The 13,624-nt window shown below is 46.0% G+C and overlaps 1 protein-coding gene across 2 annotated transcripts in view; it reads left to right on the forward strand.

Annotated features, from left to right (window-relative positions):
• LOC138498471 (zinc finger protein 84-like) overlaps positions 1-13,624 on the forward strand; it is a 762,144-nt gene that overhangs the window by 403,308 nt on the left and 345,212 nt on the right. The window lies entirely within an intron of this gene.

Here is a 13,624-nt window from a genome sequence, read left to right on the forward strand (position 1 = left end):
CCACGACCAGAAAGATAAACCATCCACCAAGCTAGCACAAGCTCTCCAAGAAATGGGCTTTGTACAAAAAGTTCTCCATCCTACCCACAGTAAAGGGCGCACTCTTGACTTGGTAGCTGACCACAACTGCGGCATTGACATCAGCTCCACCACGCCTACCCCATGGTCCGACCACTTTCTCATTCACTTCTTCATCCCCTTACCTAACAACTCGGAAAGAAAACTTACGCCCGCACCCCCAGCCATGGCCAGGAGCGCCAAGAACCTCACCAAAGAAAGCATCTCACCCTATCTAGTCCCTCTCACGAACAACCTCCCTGCCTCATCTGACCCAGCTGCACTGGCAGATATCTACAAATACTACCATTAGCACTGCCATAGACATCATCGCCCCCCTACAAAAGAAAAAATCCAAAAACTCCAAACACTCCAATACCTGGTTCTCAGCAGAACTAAAAGAACTACGAACCAAAAAACGCAAAGCCCTAAACTTAGGGCAAAAAGCGCCTCCTCACTATCGTCCTAAAAATCACTGGCCACCCAATACAAAAAAAGCCTCATAGCAGCCAAATCTGCATCATATAATGATAGAATCTCCAACGCCACCTCAGAATCCAAAGAGCTCTTCGCTATATTCAAGGAACTCTCCACACCGGCCACCAAGTCCCAAGAGATTATCAAAGACCAAGCCTGGTGTAACACCATACAATCAGCCCTTCTAAAACAAATCAAACTCCTCCAAGCTAAAATCTTAAACCATCACAAAAATCTCACTCAGGAAATCTTAGCTGCATCCCTAAAGGAAACAGTGATTGAGAACAAAAAGATAAGCCACATTACATTACAATCTTCAAATTTAGAGAAGTCTCAGATAAAGAGGTAATCGGTATCGTCAACAGAATCAAACCCTCCAATTGCAAAGGCGACGCCTGCCCCGCCAAACTAGTCAAAGACTGCGTTGAAACACTAGCACCATTCCTCAAATCCTTCATCAATGCTTCCTTCAACTCAAACTCAGTCCCTACCAGCCTAAAAGAAGCCTGGGTGCGCCCTCTTGTAAAGAAACCCACTCTAGATCCAGAAAACGCCAACAACTATAGACCCATCACAACAGTTCCCTTCCTGCTCAAGATCCTCGACAAAGTCGCCTACTCACAAATACAGCACTACCTCGAAAAAAATCGCATCTTAGGCAAAAGGCAATCGGGCTTCCGCCCGGGGCATGGGACCGAATCAGCCCTATTAGACCTTAAAATCCAACTTAACGACATCATGGACAAAGGCAAACCGGCTCTCCTCCTTCTATTAGACCTATCTGCTGCCTTCAACCTGGTCAACCATGACATCCTAGGCACGCAATTCAAAAATGAAGCTCACTTCTCGCCTGAAGCCTTCTCCTGGGTCAAGTCCTTCCTCGAGGGTCGACTTATGAAAGTCTTTTCTGATTCGGCAAACGCTACCCCAACCACTATCCATTGTGGCGTCCCACAGGTATCCTGCACTGCACCCACCTTATACAACATTTTGACCCTCCCACTGTTCAATGACCTCGACCATCGCCACATAGCCTACACCAACTATGCTGACGACACACAAGTCCTGCTTCCCCTTACTGGGGTATATGAACAAGACGCCGCAGCACTAACAAAAATATACACAGCCATTCAAACCTGGATGGCAGCCAATGGACTTTGCCTTAACGGGGACAAAACAGAGATCCTACTAGTTGGCACCAAAGAAACACTAAACAAACTCCCGCCTCTATACAAATCCTTTAACGTTGATAACTCCACCATCACAGTCTCCACTGCAGTAAAAACACTAGGAGTATATCTTGACTCCACTCTCTCTATGACACGGCAAGTCAATGCCGTAGCCTCCTCTGCTGCACTCACCACTAAGATAATCAACGCCGTTAAACCCTTCCTATCCTCGAAAAACTGCTTGAATGTAGCCAGAGCCACAGTAGGTACCAAACTGGACTACTGCAACGCCCTCTTCCTGGGCACGTCTGCACAAAACATTAAAAAAATGCAAGTCACACAAAGCAATGCCCTAAGAGCAGCCCTAAGCATTCCAAAAAGGGAGCACATCTCCCAAGCCAGAAAAGAAGCACACTGGTTACCTATAAAAGAGCGCATACTATTCAAATCCATGGCCATCACCCACAGATGCCTCTCTGCCAATGCCCCACCCTATCTTTCTGAAAGGATCACCCCCCATACTTCCACTAGACCCACCAGGTCACACATGACCAACCAGACCTATGTACCCACCTTTAAAAGAAGCAAAGCCGGAGGGTCCAGCTTTCAACATCTAGCACCCAAAAACTGAACGCACTCCCCACCGCCTTAAGGAACGAAAAATCATACCATGCCTTCCGTAGACTACTCAAAACCACGCTGTTCAACTAACCCTGCCTCACCTGTATTCTCACCACTGTATGTTTGGAAATAACAGCAAACGTATGAAAATATGCTTCTATGCAAATCTGTGTATCTGTATATTCACTATGCATGCCTGTAACAAGTAAGACTTCTTTAGCGCCACGATGCCCCCGGGCAGATGTGCGCTCTACAAATCCAAATAAATAAATAAATAAAATAAATAACGTGCCCCTGCCAAGAAGGCAGGATGGAGAGCATGCCTAATTCCACAACAAAGTGAGGAGAGGGCCCAGAAGGGCTGAAGCCAAAGGGGCGGTGGGAGGATACTTACCTCAGTTGGCCAGTCTTGAACCCAGCCCTCCTGTATCTTCAGGCTGAACATCCTCCGTAGACAACATCCAGGGAAACTGGGGAGAAGGTTCCAGCAACCAACCCGGGCTGAGTGGCGTCCCCGTGGATACCAGGTGAGCGTAACAGAACACAAAGCCTGCCATAACTAATCCACCTGGGTGCCATAAAGACATCCAAAATCGACCACTTGGCTCAATTGTTAGGACAACTACGTGCCGAAGTTCATTCTGCCAGGCAAGAGACTAATGCTCTCCGGAGGGACCTAGTAGTAACCAAGGATCGCACTGAAGAGATCGGTAGGCAGTTCTTGCAATCATAGGCAGGGCAGACTCCTCTGCCCGGAAACAACCCATTGGCACAAGATCCCACCTTATCATCCACTCCCACTCCAGTACAAACTACGCTACCCGGAACAGTTCCCCTAGCACCACCAGAACGGTTCTCAGGCGACCCAAGGAAGTATGTGGCATTCATGAATCAGTGTCGCCTTCACTTTCTTTGTAGGCCTGGGGCATTTCCAAACGACCAAGCTTGGGTAGCTTTTGTTTTGTCATACCTGAGTGGTAGCGCAGCAGACTGGTCGGTGCCACTGGTAATCCATGATGATCCTTTGTTACATGACTTTGGGGGGTTCCAGAGGGAAATGGAAAAACATTTTGCTCGCCATACCCAAGAACAAGCAGTAGACAACAAACTCTTGTCACTCCAACAGGGGAATCAAGACTTGTTAACGTACATTACCACCTTCAATAGACTGGTTGCTGAAGCTAGGTGGCCTGAAAACAAAAGAACCACGTTATTTCACCGGGGCCTACGAGGTGAATTGAAGGACGTTCTAGCCCAGGTGGTTGACCCACCCAGAGACTGTACCGAATTTATCAATTTGGTTGTGCAACTAGATCACTGATTGCAGGATCGAAAAGCAGATCAGTCTAGGACGGACACTCGGGCCGTGTATGTTCAATGGGCTTAGGGAGTGATGGCAGGTGTGTTTGATCTGTTAAATGGTGTGATATAAAGGGAGGAGAGGGGTTAGGTGTGGGTGTGGTGTGTCCCTGGGGTAGAATGTGTTTAGTAGAGATGTGGTGATGTGAGAGCAGATATTTGTGGCAGAATCTTGAGCCTAATCTGCTATTCCTAAGCGTGAGAGAACATGGTTGGTTAGGTGTTGGCTTGGTGGGGAAGTGTTTCAACCAGAAGGCAGGTGAGTTCAAGTAAGGGTTGGTAAGGGGCAATGTGCAATGGTTTTGAAGAAGTGGGTGCTGTGTGGAGGCAAGTATGGTAAGAACTGGGGTGTGGCTGTAGTTGGCAGTCACATTCGTAGTGTTACGGTGGCGTAACGTGGTATATTGTGTGATGTCTGAGTAAACTAGTGTCACATGTTTAGGGCTATTGGATGTGGCCAGTGGGAGAAATATGCTGCAGAATGAAGTAGCAATACATATTTAGTATTTGGCTAAATGCAGGTTACAGCGAAGGCGCTGGGTATGATAAGGTGAGTGCCAATTCTTGTAGGGTGCAACCGATGCCTACTTTGATCTGAGTAGTGGGTAGAGAATGGCATTAATACACAACGAAGATCACGTTGTGTTTGTTTTGCGAGAGTTGGCTTAGTGTTCTTACAAGGTGCTTGTTAAGCATAGGCTAGGCTAACGTGATGAGCAAAGGCAAAGGGGTGGGCGTTAGATGATGTGCCTATGGTGCGCTAGACAGTGGCAACAGTTAGCAGTAATGTGTGATCAAAGAAGGGCATAGACAATGCAACAATAAATGCAGTAGTCCCGAGATGATAGTTGTAATCACATAGGAAAATCTACACATGAAAGGAAGGAGCACGATACCATGCAGACAGTTGCAATTAATTGACGTAAATATGGGTGTGCCAAGTAATCATGGGCAGATGCGCAGGACTGAGTACTGTGAACGTACGGCGCGAGTTACAATGGCAGTGTTAGTGCTCAGCAGTACTAACAAGTATTAGCGGTTTACAAATATAAACTTAAGCTTTCAGTCACTGCAAAAAACTTGGGAGGTGAGCTAGCATGGTCAGTGTAATAACAGCAAATGGAAAGAAGCCAAAGTAAATAACTTCAATGATTGCTCAGTAGGAATCATATGGTGAAAAGCCTGAGGTAGTACATGGCGGTTGGTAGCAAGTAAGTTTGAGAGGCAGTTCGTACCTTAATAGCTGGCTGGTGGCAAAGTCAGTTTTCATGAGCTCATTAGCGAATGTCTTTTGGCGTGCACACCATCGCACAACAGGCGCAAAACAGGGCCTTTACCGTGGACCTTCCCCGGATGGGCCGCAGCCGGCGACTTCCGCCTGCCGGCGTGTAGGCGTGGCAAAGTAGAGATTGGTTGCTAGGCAACGTGGTTGTACACCATAGGGGCCGCAATTTTGAGATCAGGCCATGCGGGCTGCGTGAAAAGGAAACAAAATGGCAATGATACATGGCTAGCAGGCAGCATCAAAGGCGGATGGCAGGGGTGCTGTGCCACGATCGTGTTGGAGGCACATGGTGGGTGTAGATGTGAGGCAAGTGCTCACCTTCGAAGTGATTGCAGCGGAATGGCAATCAGAGACTGCTGCTGAAGTGGATCAGCTGGTGTGGATGTCTCTGCAGCTGGGGAGTAGGGCTCCTGCCCTCTCCAGGCATCTAGCACGACTGCAGTGGGGGCGCAAAACAGGGCCTTATCCCGAGACCAGAAGTTAGAGCTTTGCTTCTAGCTTCAGCTCAAGAGGAGGAGGAGAGTGAACCTCTACCTGACCTTCTCAGAGGCCAACCTTTAGATGAGAACATAGAAGGAGTTAATCTATTTTCTAACTTGACATCTGAACAACAGGATGAGTTCAAGTTTCTGTTAAATCAGTTTGCCTCCCTGTTTTCACTTTCACCAGGCTTGACCCCTTGGGGCCATCATGCTATTCTCACTGGTGACTGTTTACCTGTGAAAAGCAGAGGTTACAGAATTTCAGAACATGTAAGATCCCAAATAAAGGAAGAGGTCAACAAGATGCTTGATCTCGGGGTTATAGAGCCATCTACAAGTCCATGATCTAGTCCAGTTGTTTTAGTACCAAAGGCAGGATCCAAAGAGTTGAGATTCTGTGTGGACTATAGAGCACTAAATGCAGTCACTAAGACGTTTCTTTACCAAGGACAGATGAACTGGTGTTAGGAAGAATTATATGCAGTACTCTTTGGGAACACCACACACAATTAAGACTGCAAGTGACAGTACAATTTCAGCTTTGATACAAGCCTGTACTACACAGTTAGAGTGGTAGCAGTAGCAGAGCGGACAGACTTATCTCAAGAGTAAGTGAGCAGTATCAAATAGTTACACAAAGGACAGCAATTACTATGATTCAGGCAAACGCTGACTCAAGGTTTTCAAGCAAAAGAATATACATTTATTTCACTCTTCAGTTGTATAACATTACACTATTATAAGCAGTCTAAAAATCACACTCTTAATACACCACACCACTTCCCTTAGATTCCAGACAAGTTAAGCTCACAAAATGAAGTGGGAGCAAAATGGCACTCCAGCAATTTAAAAGGGAGGGAAAGACAGAAGTTAACAGAAATTGAATCACACCAACAGTAAGTACTCGGGGCAATTGAACAAGAGAGACTGCAATGATAAAATCAGAGAGAAAAGGCTTAGGGCCAAAGTCAATAGGTCAAAAGTCTTTTGCTCAAGATAATACAGTTCAGTGTAGTTTGCGGTAAAGTTCGTGCCACAGATTCCGGAAAAGGTTGGTTGGTAGAAAAGTTAGTTCAAAGAGAAGAGAAGGACAAGCCCTCAGATTGGAAAAAGATTTCAAACACTTTCACCGCGGCTGAACAAAACAAATAACCGGATTTGCACAGTACCTTAAAATGGCGAGGGAGCTGTAGCAGAGGCAGACGATCCTGGTAGTTCCTGCAGGCTCACGGTTCCTGAAGCGACTGTCGGACTGATCAGAAGTAGGAAGACTGGAGGGTCCTGCACTACCCAGGGAAGAAACCAGCAGCAGAGCAAAGCAACGAATAAAAGGTGCGCTCCGTAAAACACAAGCAGGGTTCGACCTAACTGGCTATCCGGCCCACTGTAACTCAGTACAGCGAATTCGACCAGAGGAGGAGTTCTGGCTTGCAGTTTGGGCAAACTGGTTGGTCCCACCAGCTCAAGGGAAGACGTTTCCTGGAGGATCTTCTCTGTCGTAGGATTCTGAAGAGTCGGACCCGCAGCAGGGCTTTGTAGGGGTCCTCTTCCATCAGTTCCTCGTAGGTTCTTTCGTTCCAGTGACGACTCTGCCTTTCCAGTCCCAGAGACCTGCTTTTTATGCAGTTTTCCCCCATTGATACAGCCTGGCTGTCAATCACACAGCAGGGTGGCTGTCCTGGCAAGGACAGGCCCCTCAGCCAATCAAACAGGAGTGCGACTTGGGTTACCAAGGGAACCCATGGCAGGGGTCCAAAGATCCCTCCCTCACTTCCTGCCTAGACTTTCAGGTACCTTAAGGAGGGCTTCTGTGCAGAAGCCCGCGAAAAGACGGCGAACAAAGGGATCAAACCTGGTTTGGCGTGCAGAGTAAAACACGAGAAAGACATTTACAAAAAGAAATGGCGAAGAAACCCAGCTGGAACCGTAATAAAACATATACGGCCGAGCGGGTTTATGTTTGAGGCTAATATAATAGCCTAAAACAATACCATGGTTATTTAAGATAACCGCGGTATATAAAATAGGGTAGATACGACTGCCATCAGCCAAGTCTTAGTGTAAAGGGAGCGAAACAATGCTCCAAGAGACACTGACAAAAAGGGATAAGAATTAACCCTTTCCAATACTCCATGTAAGCTGGGGTGTACTGGGTCTGTGGTTAAAGTGACTAAATAAAGTTAATGGCAACTTTATCTTTTCTGGGGGACAGTAGTCAGCCCCAGAAAATGGAGTCACGGGGAAGTCTAAAAGAAAAACATGGTGCCATAGAGTAGGTGAGGCTCCAGTGCCCAACATCACCCATGAAGTAGAAATACGCACAGCAAAATGCATGTAAGAATGGGAAAAAGGCTCACACTCTTACCGGGTGAAACAAATAAACCCTAGAAATCCAGCAAAGCTGCTGAGGGACTCAGTAGGTAAGGGAAATTAGCCAATTTTGAGAATTCTCCCTAACAACTTTTGGATAAACTTGGTGTAGCCAAGTACCTCAGTACATTTGATCTGACATCAGGCTAGTGGCAAATAGCCCTGACAGACCATGCCAAGGAGAAAACTGCAGTTTCAACCCCAGCAAGCCTCCACCAGTTTAAGGTTATGCCTTTTGGATTAAAGAATGCACCTAGTACATTCCAAAGGATGGTCAATCAAGTTCTGAATGGGATGGAGGACTTCTGCATGGCATACTTGGATGACATTGCAGTGTTCAGCCCTACTTGGAAATAACATGTTGATCACTTAGGATATGTTTTGCAGGCTCTTGAGCAGGCCCATCTGACCATAAAGGCAAGCAAATGTCAAATTGATCAGAGTAAAGTGGTCTACCTTGGTCATGAGGTAGAGGTAGGAGGAGGTGAAATAGTTGCCTAGCAAAGTACAAGCTGTACAAAGCTGAGCCTCCCCTACTACTCAAACCCAAGTGAGAGCCTTCCTTGGCGCACTGGGTACTAAAGGAATTTCATCGAGAACTATGGGACCATAGCTTCTCCTTTGAATATAGTCTCCTCTCCAAAATTCCCTAAAAAGGTTAGATGGAAGGAGGAGTGCACTCAAGCCTTTGAAAACCTGAATAAAGCCCTTTGTCAAGCTCCAGTCCTAAGAGCTCCTAATAATCACCAACCCTTCATTGTGCCGACAGATGCATCCAATACAGGTATAGGTGCAGTCCTTAGTCAACTGGATGAGAAAGGTAGGGAGCACCCCATTTGCTTCATCAGCGGGAAACTGAAGGAACCAGAAACAAGGTGGGCAACCATAGAGCGGGAATGTTTTGCCATTGTGTGGTCTCTGAAGAAGTTTAGACCATACTTGCATGGATCTACTTTTGTGATTCAGACTGACCACCAACCCTTGAGATGGTTAATGTAAATGAAAGGGGAGAACCCACAACTCCTAAGATGGTCAATCTGCCTGCAAGGGTTTGATTTCACCATTGAGCACAGGTCAAGATGTCACCACCAAAATGCTGATGGTCTCTCTAGGATGTTTATAACCGACTAGAGTGAAGAGATTCATCCAGGAGTGGATTAAATCATCCTGTCCCTTAGTGTCTGGGGGGGGGGGAGTGTTAGGGAGAATTCTCCAGAATGGCTAATTTCCCTTACCTACTGAGACCCTCAGCAGCTTTGCTGGATTTCTAGGATTTATTTTGTTCACCTGCTAAGAGTGTGAGCCTTTTTTCCCACTCTTACATGTGTTTTTGGCTATGTGTTGTAAATGTGTATGTGTTCATGGACTGTGGAGCATCACCTACTCCATAGGCATCATCATTTTACTGTGTGTCACACAGCACCGTTAGTGCAGTGACACATGGTTGTCTTTTTTAGACTTCCGAACTCAGACTCAATTTTCTGGGACTGACTATTATCTCCCAGAACATGTAAAGTTGCCATTGACTTTTTAAATTCACAGACCCAGTACAAACTATCTTACATAGAGTACTGGAAAGGGTTAATAGTTATACCTTTTTGTCTGTCTCTCAAGGAACATTATTTCGTTCCCCTCTCTTTAAGATTTGGCTGGTGGCAGTGGTATCTACCCTATTTTTCCTACTGCTGTCTATTTGAATAGCCTTGGTACTGTTTTAGGCTAAGTTAGTAGCCTCAAACATAAACCCGCTGGAACCCTTTTATTTTATTTAGGTTCCGGCTGGGTTTATTCGCCATTTCTTTTTGTAAAGGTCTTTCCTGTGTTTTACTCTGCGCGCCAAACCAGGTTTGGTTCCTTTGTTCACCGTCCTTTGGCAGGCTTCTGCACAGAAGCCCTCCTTAGGCACCTGAATGTCTGAGTGGGACAGGATGTGAGGGAGGCGTTTGAGACTCCCTGCACAGGGTCTGCTTGGAGACCCATGTCGCACTCTGTATAATTGGCTGAGGTGACTGTCCCGCCAGGACAACCACCATGCTGTGTGATTGACAGCCAGGCTATGTGAATGGGGGAAAACTACATAAAAAGCAGGTCTCTGGGGCTTGGAAGGCAGAGTCGCCACTGGATCGTGAGAACCGAAGAGAAGCTGAAAGAAGTGGACCACTGCCACGAATGAACCTCCCGGTGAAGCCCTGCTGCGGTCCGAATCTCCAACCTTCGACGACAGGGAAGATCTGCAAGGAATCTTCTCCCCTTTAGCTGGTGGGACCAACCAGTTCACCAAACTCCAAGCCAGGCCTCCCTCTTCTGGTCGAATTTGCTGTGCACAGCTACAGTGAACCAGATAGCCAGGAGGACCGGACCCTGCTTGCATTTTAAGGAGCACACATTTTATTTGTCGCTTTGCTCTGCTGCTGGTTTCTTCCCTGGGCAGTGCAGGACCCTCCAGTCTTCCTCCTTCATGTCAGTCCAACAGTCACTTCAGGAACCATGAGCCTGCAGGATCTGCCAGGAACGTCTGCCTCAGCTACAGCATTCTTCTGCTCTAAAGGTACCTTGATTCAGTGTTTGTTTGAACCATAGTAATTGCTGTCCTTTGTGTAACTACTGATACTGCTCACTTTACTCTTGAGATAAGTCTGGCTGCTCAGCCATCGCTACCACTTTACTGTGTAGTACAGGCTTGTACCAAAGGTGAATTTGTACTGTCACTTGTCTTAATTGTGTGTGGTGTTCCCAAAGGGCTCTGCATATGATTCTGCCTAACACAGAGTGATATTGAAAATGGTTAAAACTATCTCTAATACTCAATACAGTCCACTGATAGTAGGCAGAAGAGAGCTGGAGGCTGGATGCCTGGAGCCTGGGTCCTTGTTGAAGGTGTTGGGATGGTGTTGAATGCACGTACAGAATCCCAGGCAGGCAAAAAGGTTCCGGTTGAGAAAAATATATCAGTGATCCACCTTGTGGGAGCAGAGTGAAGGGTGTGCCATGGACAGAGTATACATTGTCTTAGTTTGGTCCGATACATTTAGATGCCCACATATAGCAACACAGTAAGAGCAACAAATGTATTAATGTTGCAGTTGCAGAGGTTATAGATAGGGCACCTTTATGGGCTGGTGTTTAGTTGTTGTGTTATTAGTATGTATTGATGTGCGATATGGGGTAAGAAGCAGACGAAGGTGGAAGATGGAGTCAGTAGGGTAGTGTGGTAGAAACAAGGTCAGTGTGGTAAAAGTGACAGGAGTAACGCCATTTTGGATGTTAATGCCTAGCACACGATGAACAGATGAGAATGCTGGACTTAGTGTGGATCTGCTGCTCGGTAAGTCCAGCTCCAAAAACAAAGCCCTTTTTCCATTCCCCCAGGAGAGAAGCCGAGGTCAGAGGCATTCATTGTACGCAGATAAGCACTAATTGTATTCAACTGCAGGGCCTGGATGTGATGGGAACGGAATGTTAGTCGGTAAAAGAGCAGTAAGGGATGTGCCCTTTGAAAGACAAATTCATGAGACTAGTGCACGTGGCTGTGTAATGCCAACGAGCCAGCCGATGATTTAGAACACTACTGCCCTCACCCTGGGATGGACACCCCATATGAATTGCACCTAGACGCACAACTTAAGCAAACAAATCCTTGAAATTCAGACTTGAGAATGGTGCCCTTGTCCATATCATCCATGGGCACCTGGGGTTGTGAGATAAGTGCAGGGAGCTGTGTCTAGAAAGTCTTGTGATTCGGGACAGGGGTCGCAGAGTTGATGCCAATACATTTTGTTCAAATTAGGGGCGCAGCTCACATGCGCCATGGCATCTGGTTTCATGAGGAAGCCTACTGTCTCATCAAAAGCAGAGTTTGGCCTTGCAAAGTTTCTTTGATTGTGCCTGGAACAGGAGGGTGAACATCACGTGATGGACCCAAATTAACGAGCTTATCGATAAGGACACACCAATCACACATTTGGGTTCGGCAGTGACTATGTAGGGGACCAGGTGTCTATGGAAATGGGGGCAGCGTAGATGTGGCCAATCGGTCATGGGACTACAGGGTGGGCGATTAGCATGTTCTCTAGATGGTAGCCAATGAGGGTGGTGGGATTATGTTGTACTCATTAAGCATAGTATTGTTAATTTGCGCTTTTTCTTCTATATAAGGTGTAACGTCTTGAGATGAGACCTGTGTCATGTTCGGTTTATAGTCAAAAAATCGAAAACAAAAAGGTCGAAAGTCAAAATATCAAAAAAAAAGTGGAAAAAAAGTCACATTTCTTTTTTGTTACATTTTTTATTCGAAATGGGGAGGTTCCCCCCCAACCTCCCTTTTATTATTATTTTTACCTTTTTTTTTACATGCGAGAGCCAAAAAAAATAAATAAATAAAAAATAAATTATTCTACCTTTTTTTTGTCGTTATGTTTTCGGTTTGTCTTTCGACATTTTTTTTCTCGATATTTTGACTGGACACCGTCATGTTCGTTCTATGGAACTGTCTGAGACCCTTTTGCATATAATAAACCTTGTTGTTACTTGCAAAGAGGTGTAGTGATTGTATTGGTCATTTGGATTGGTTTTATTCTACGTTTTCTGTCTGCCATCCTTTCAAAGGCATGTGGTTTGTACATCCAAACATTCCAAAATATTAAATCCAGTTGGATAAACCGCCTATCTAAACATCATGGTCGCTTTGCAAAATGCATCAAAAAGGTGCCTTAAAAAATGTAGTGTCAATTGGAATTGACCATGATGCAAAGATAAGCCAAATATGAATAAAATGGTTCCATGGGTAGTGAGCTGATTACCATAGGTAGGATTACTTCCCTATGCAGCTAAGTCAAATATAGTAGTTCTTGCAAAAAGAAAAGTGTTGAGTCTCTAGAGCCCAAACATTCAGTTCCAAAAGCTTCAACATCCAAGCAGAATAAAGGTGTGCCAATTAATCCCTCCCCTATGGCCATAATGGAGGAAGTTGTCCCAGCTCAATGCTCGTCCTCCAGCTCTGCTCTCCAGTCAAATGGCATTCCTTCAGGATTCACAAACAGCACTGTGTGACTCCTCCTAGAAACTGGCTTTTTATAGCTTTAGCACAGTTGTTTATCAAAAGCCTGAAGATTTTTATCTATAAAAGCCGAAGGTTTTATATGTCTAAAAGCCTGATGCTCTTTTTCTCTCCATGCCCGTCAGTTGTAACACCTTACCTGAGGTCCTGTGGGGTTGGCATGGATTTCCCAGGGAAAGCAGAGGCACAAGTGATGATAGCACACAGACTCCAAAGCGGGACTGGATAGCAACACTGGAATGAAACAGCCCCTCTACCCAGGTCCCCCAAAAGAAATGGGTTTCTATGTGCTGAACCTTCTTGTGGCGGAATCAACCCGTCATGTAGTCTGTAATCCCTGGTTGTGAATTGCACTGCCTGCATGGAGGAGAGAGAGCGGTAAAAGCAATGAGTGTGTAACCTAGGCTCCAACCCTTGTCTTCCCCTCCTTTCCCTGGTTTCTTTCCCCTCCCATCACTGATCTTTACCTGGTGTTTTTGCAAGGGGCTCACAGCGTGGTTGGATAGGTTATTGATGAAAAGTTCTCTGGTTGCGTACAAACGGGGCTGCCGCGATGTTAGCGCCACTCTTCATTAGCTTTGCTATATCGGCACCCTTCCATAAGCACACTGTTACTTCACACCGAGCATTTTTTAACAGACAAAGTATTAGCGCAATGATCAAATGCACTTCTGGCAGTCAACAGGTCTCCAGCATAGTTTTACAGATAAGAAGGTACTGCCCAAGTGCCCGACATACTACTGCATTC

The sequence above is a fragment of the Ambystoma mexicanum genome, chromosome 5q (genome assembly GCF_040938575.1).
Source record: "Ambystoma mexicanum isolate Mex_15411 chromosome 5q, UKY_AmexF1_1, whole genome shotgun sequence".
Classification (NCBI taxonomy): Eukaryota; Metazoa; Chordata; class Amphibia; order Caudata; family Ambystomatidae; genus Ambystoma; species Ambystoma mexicanum.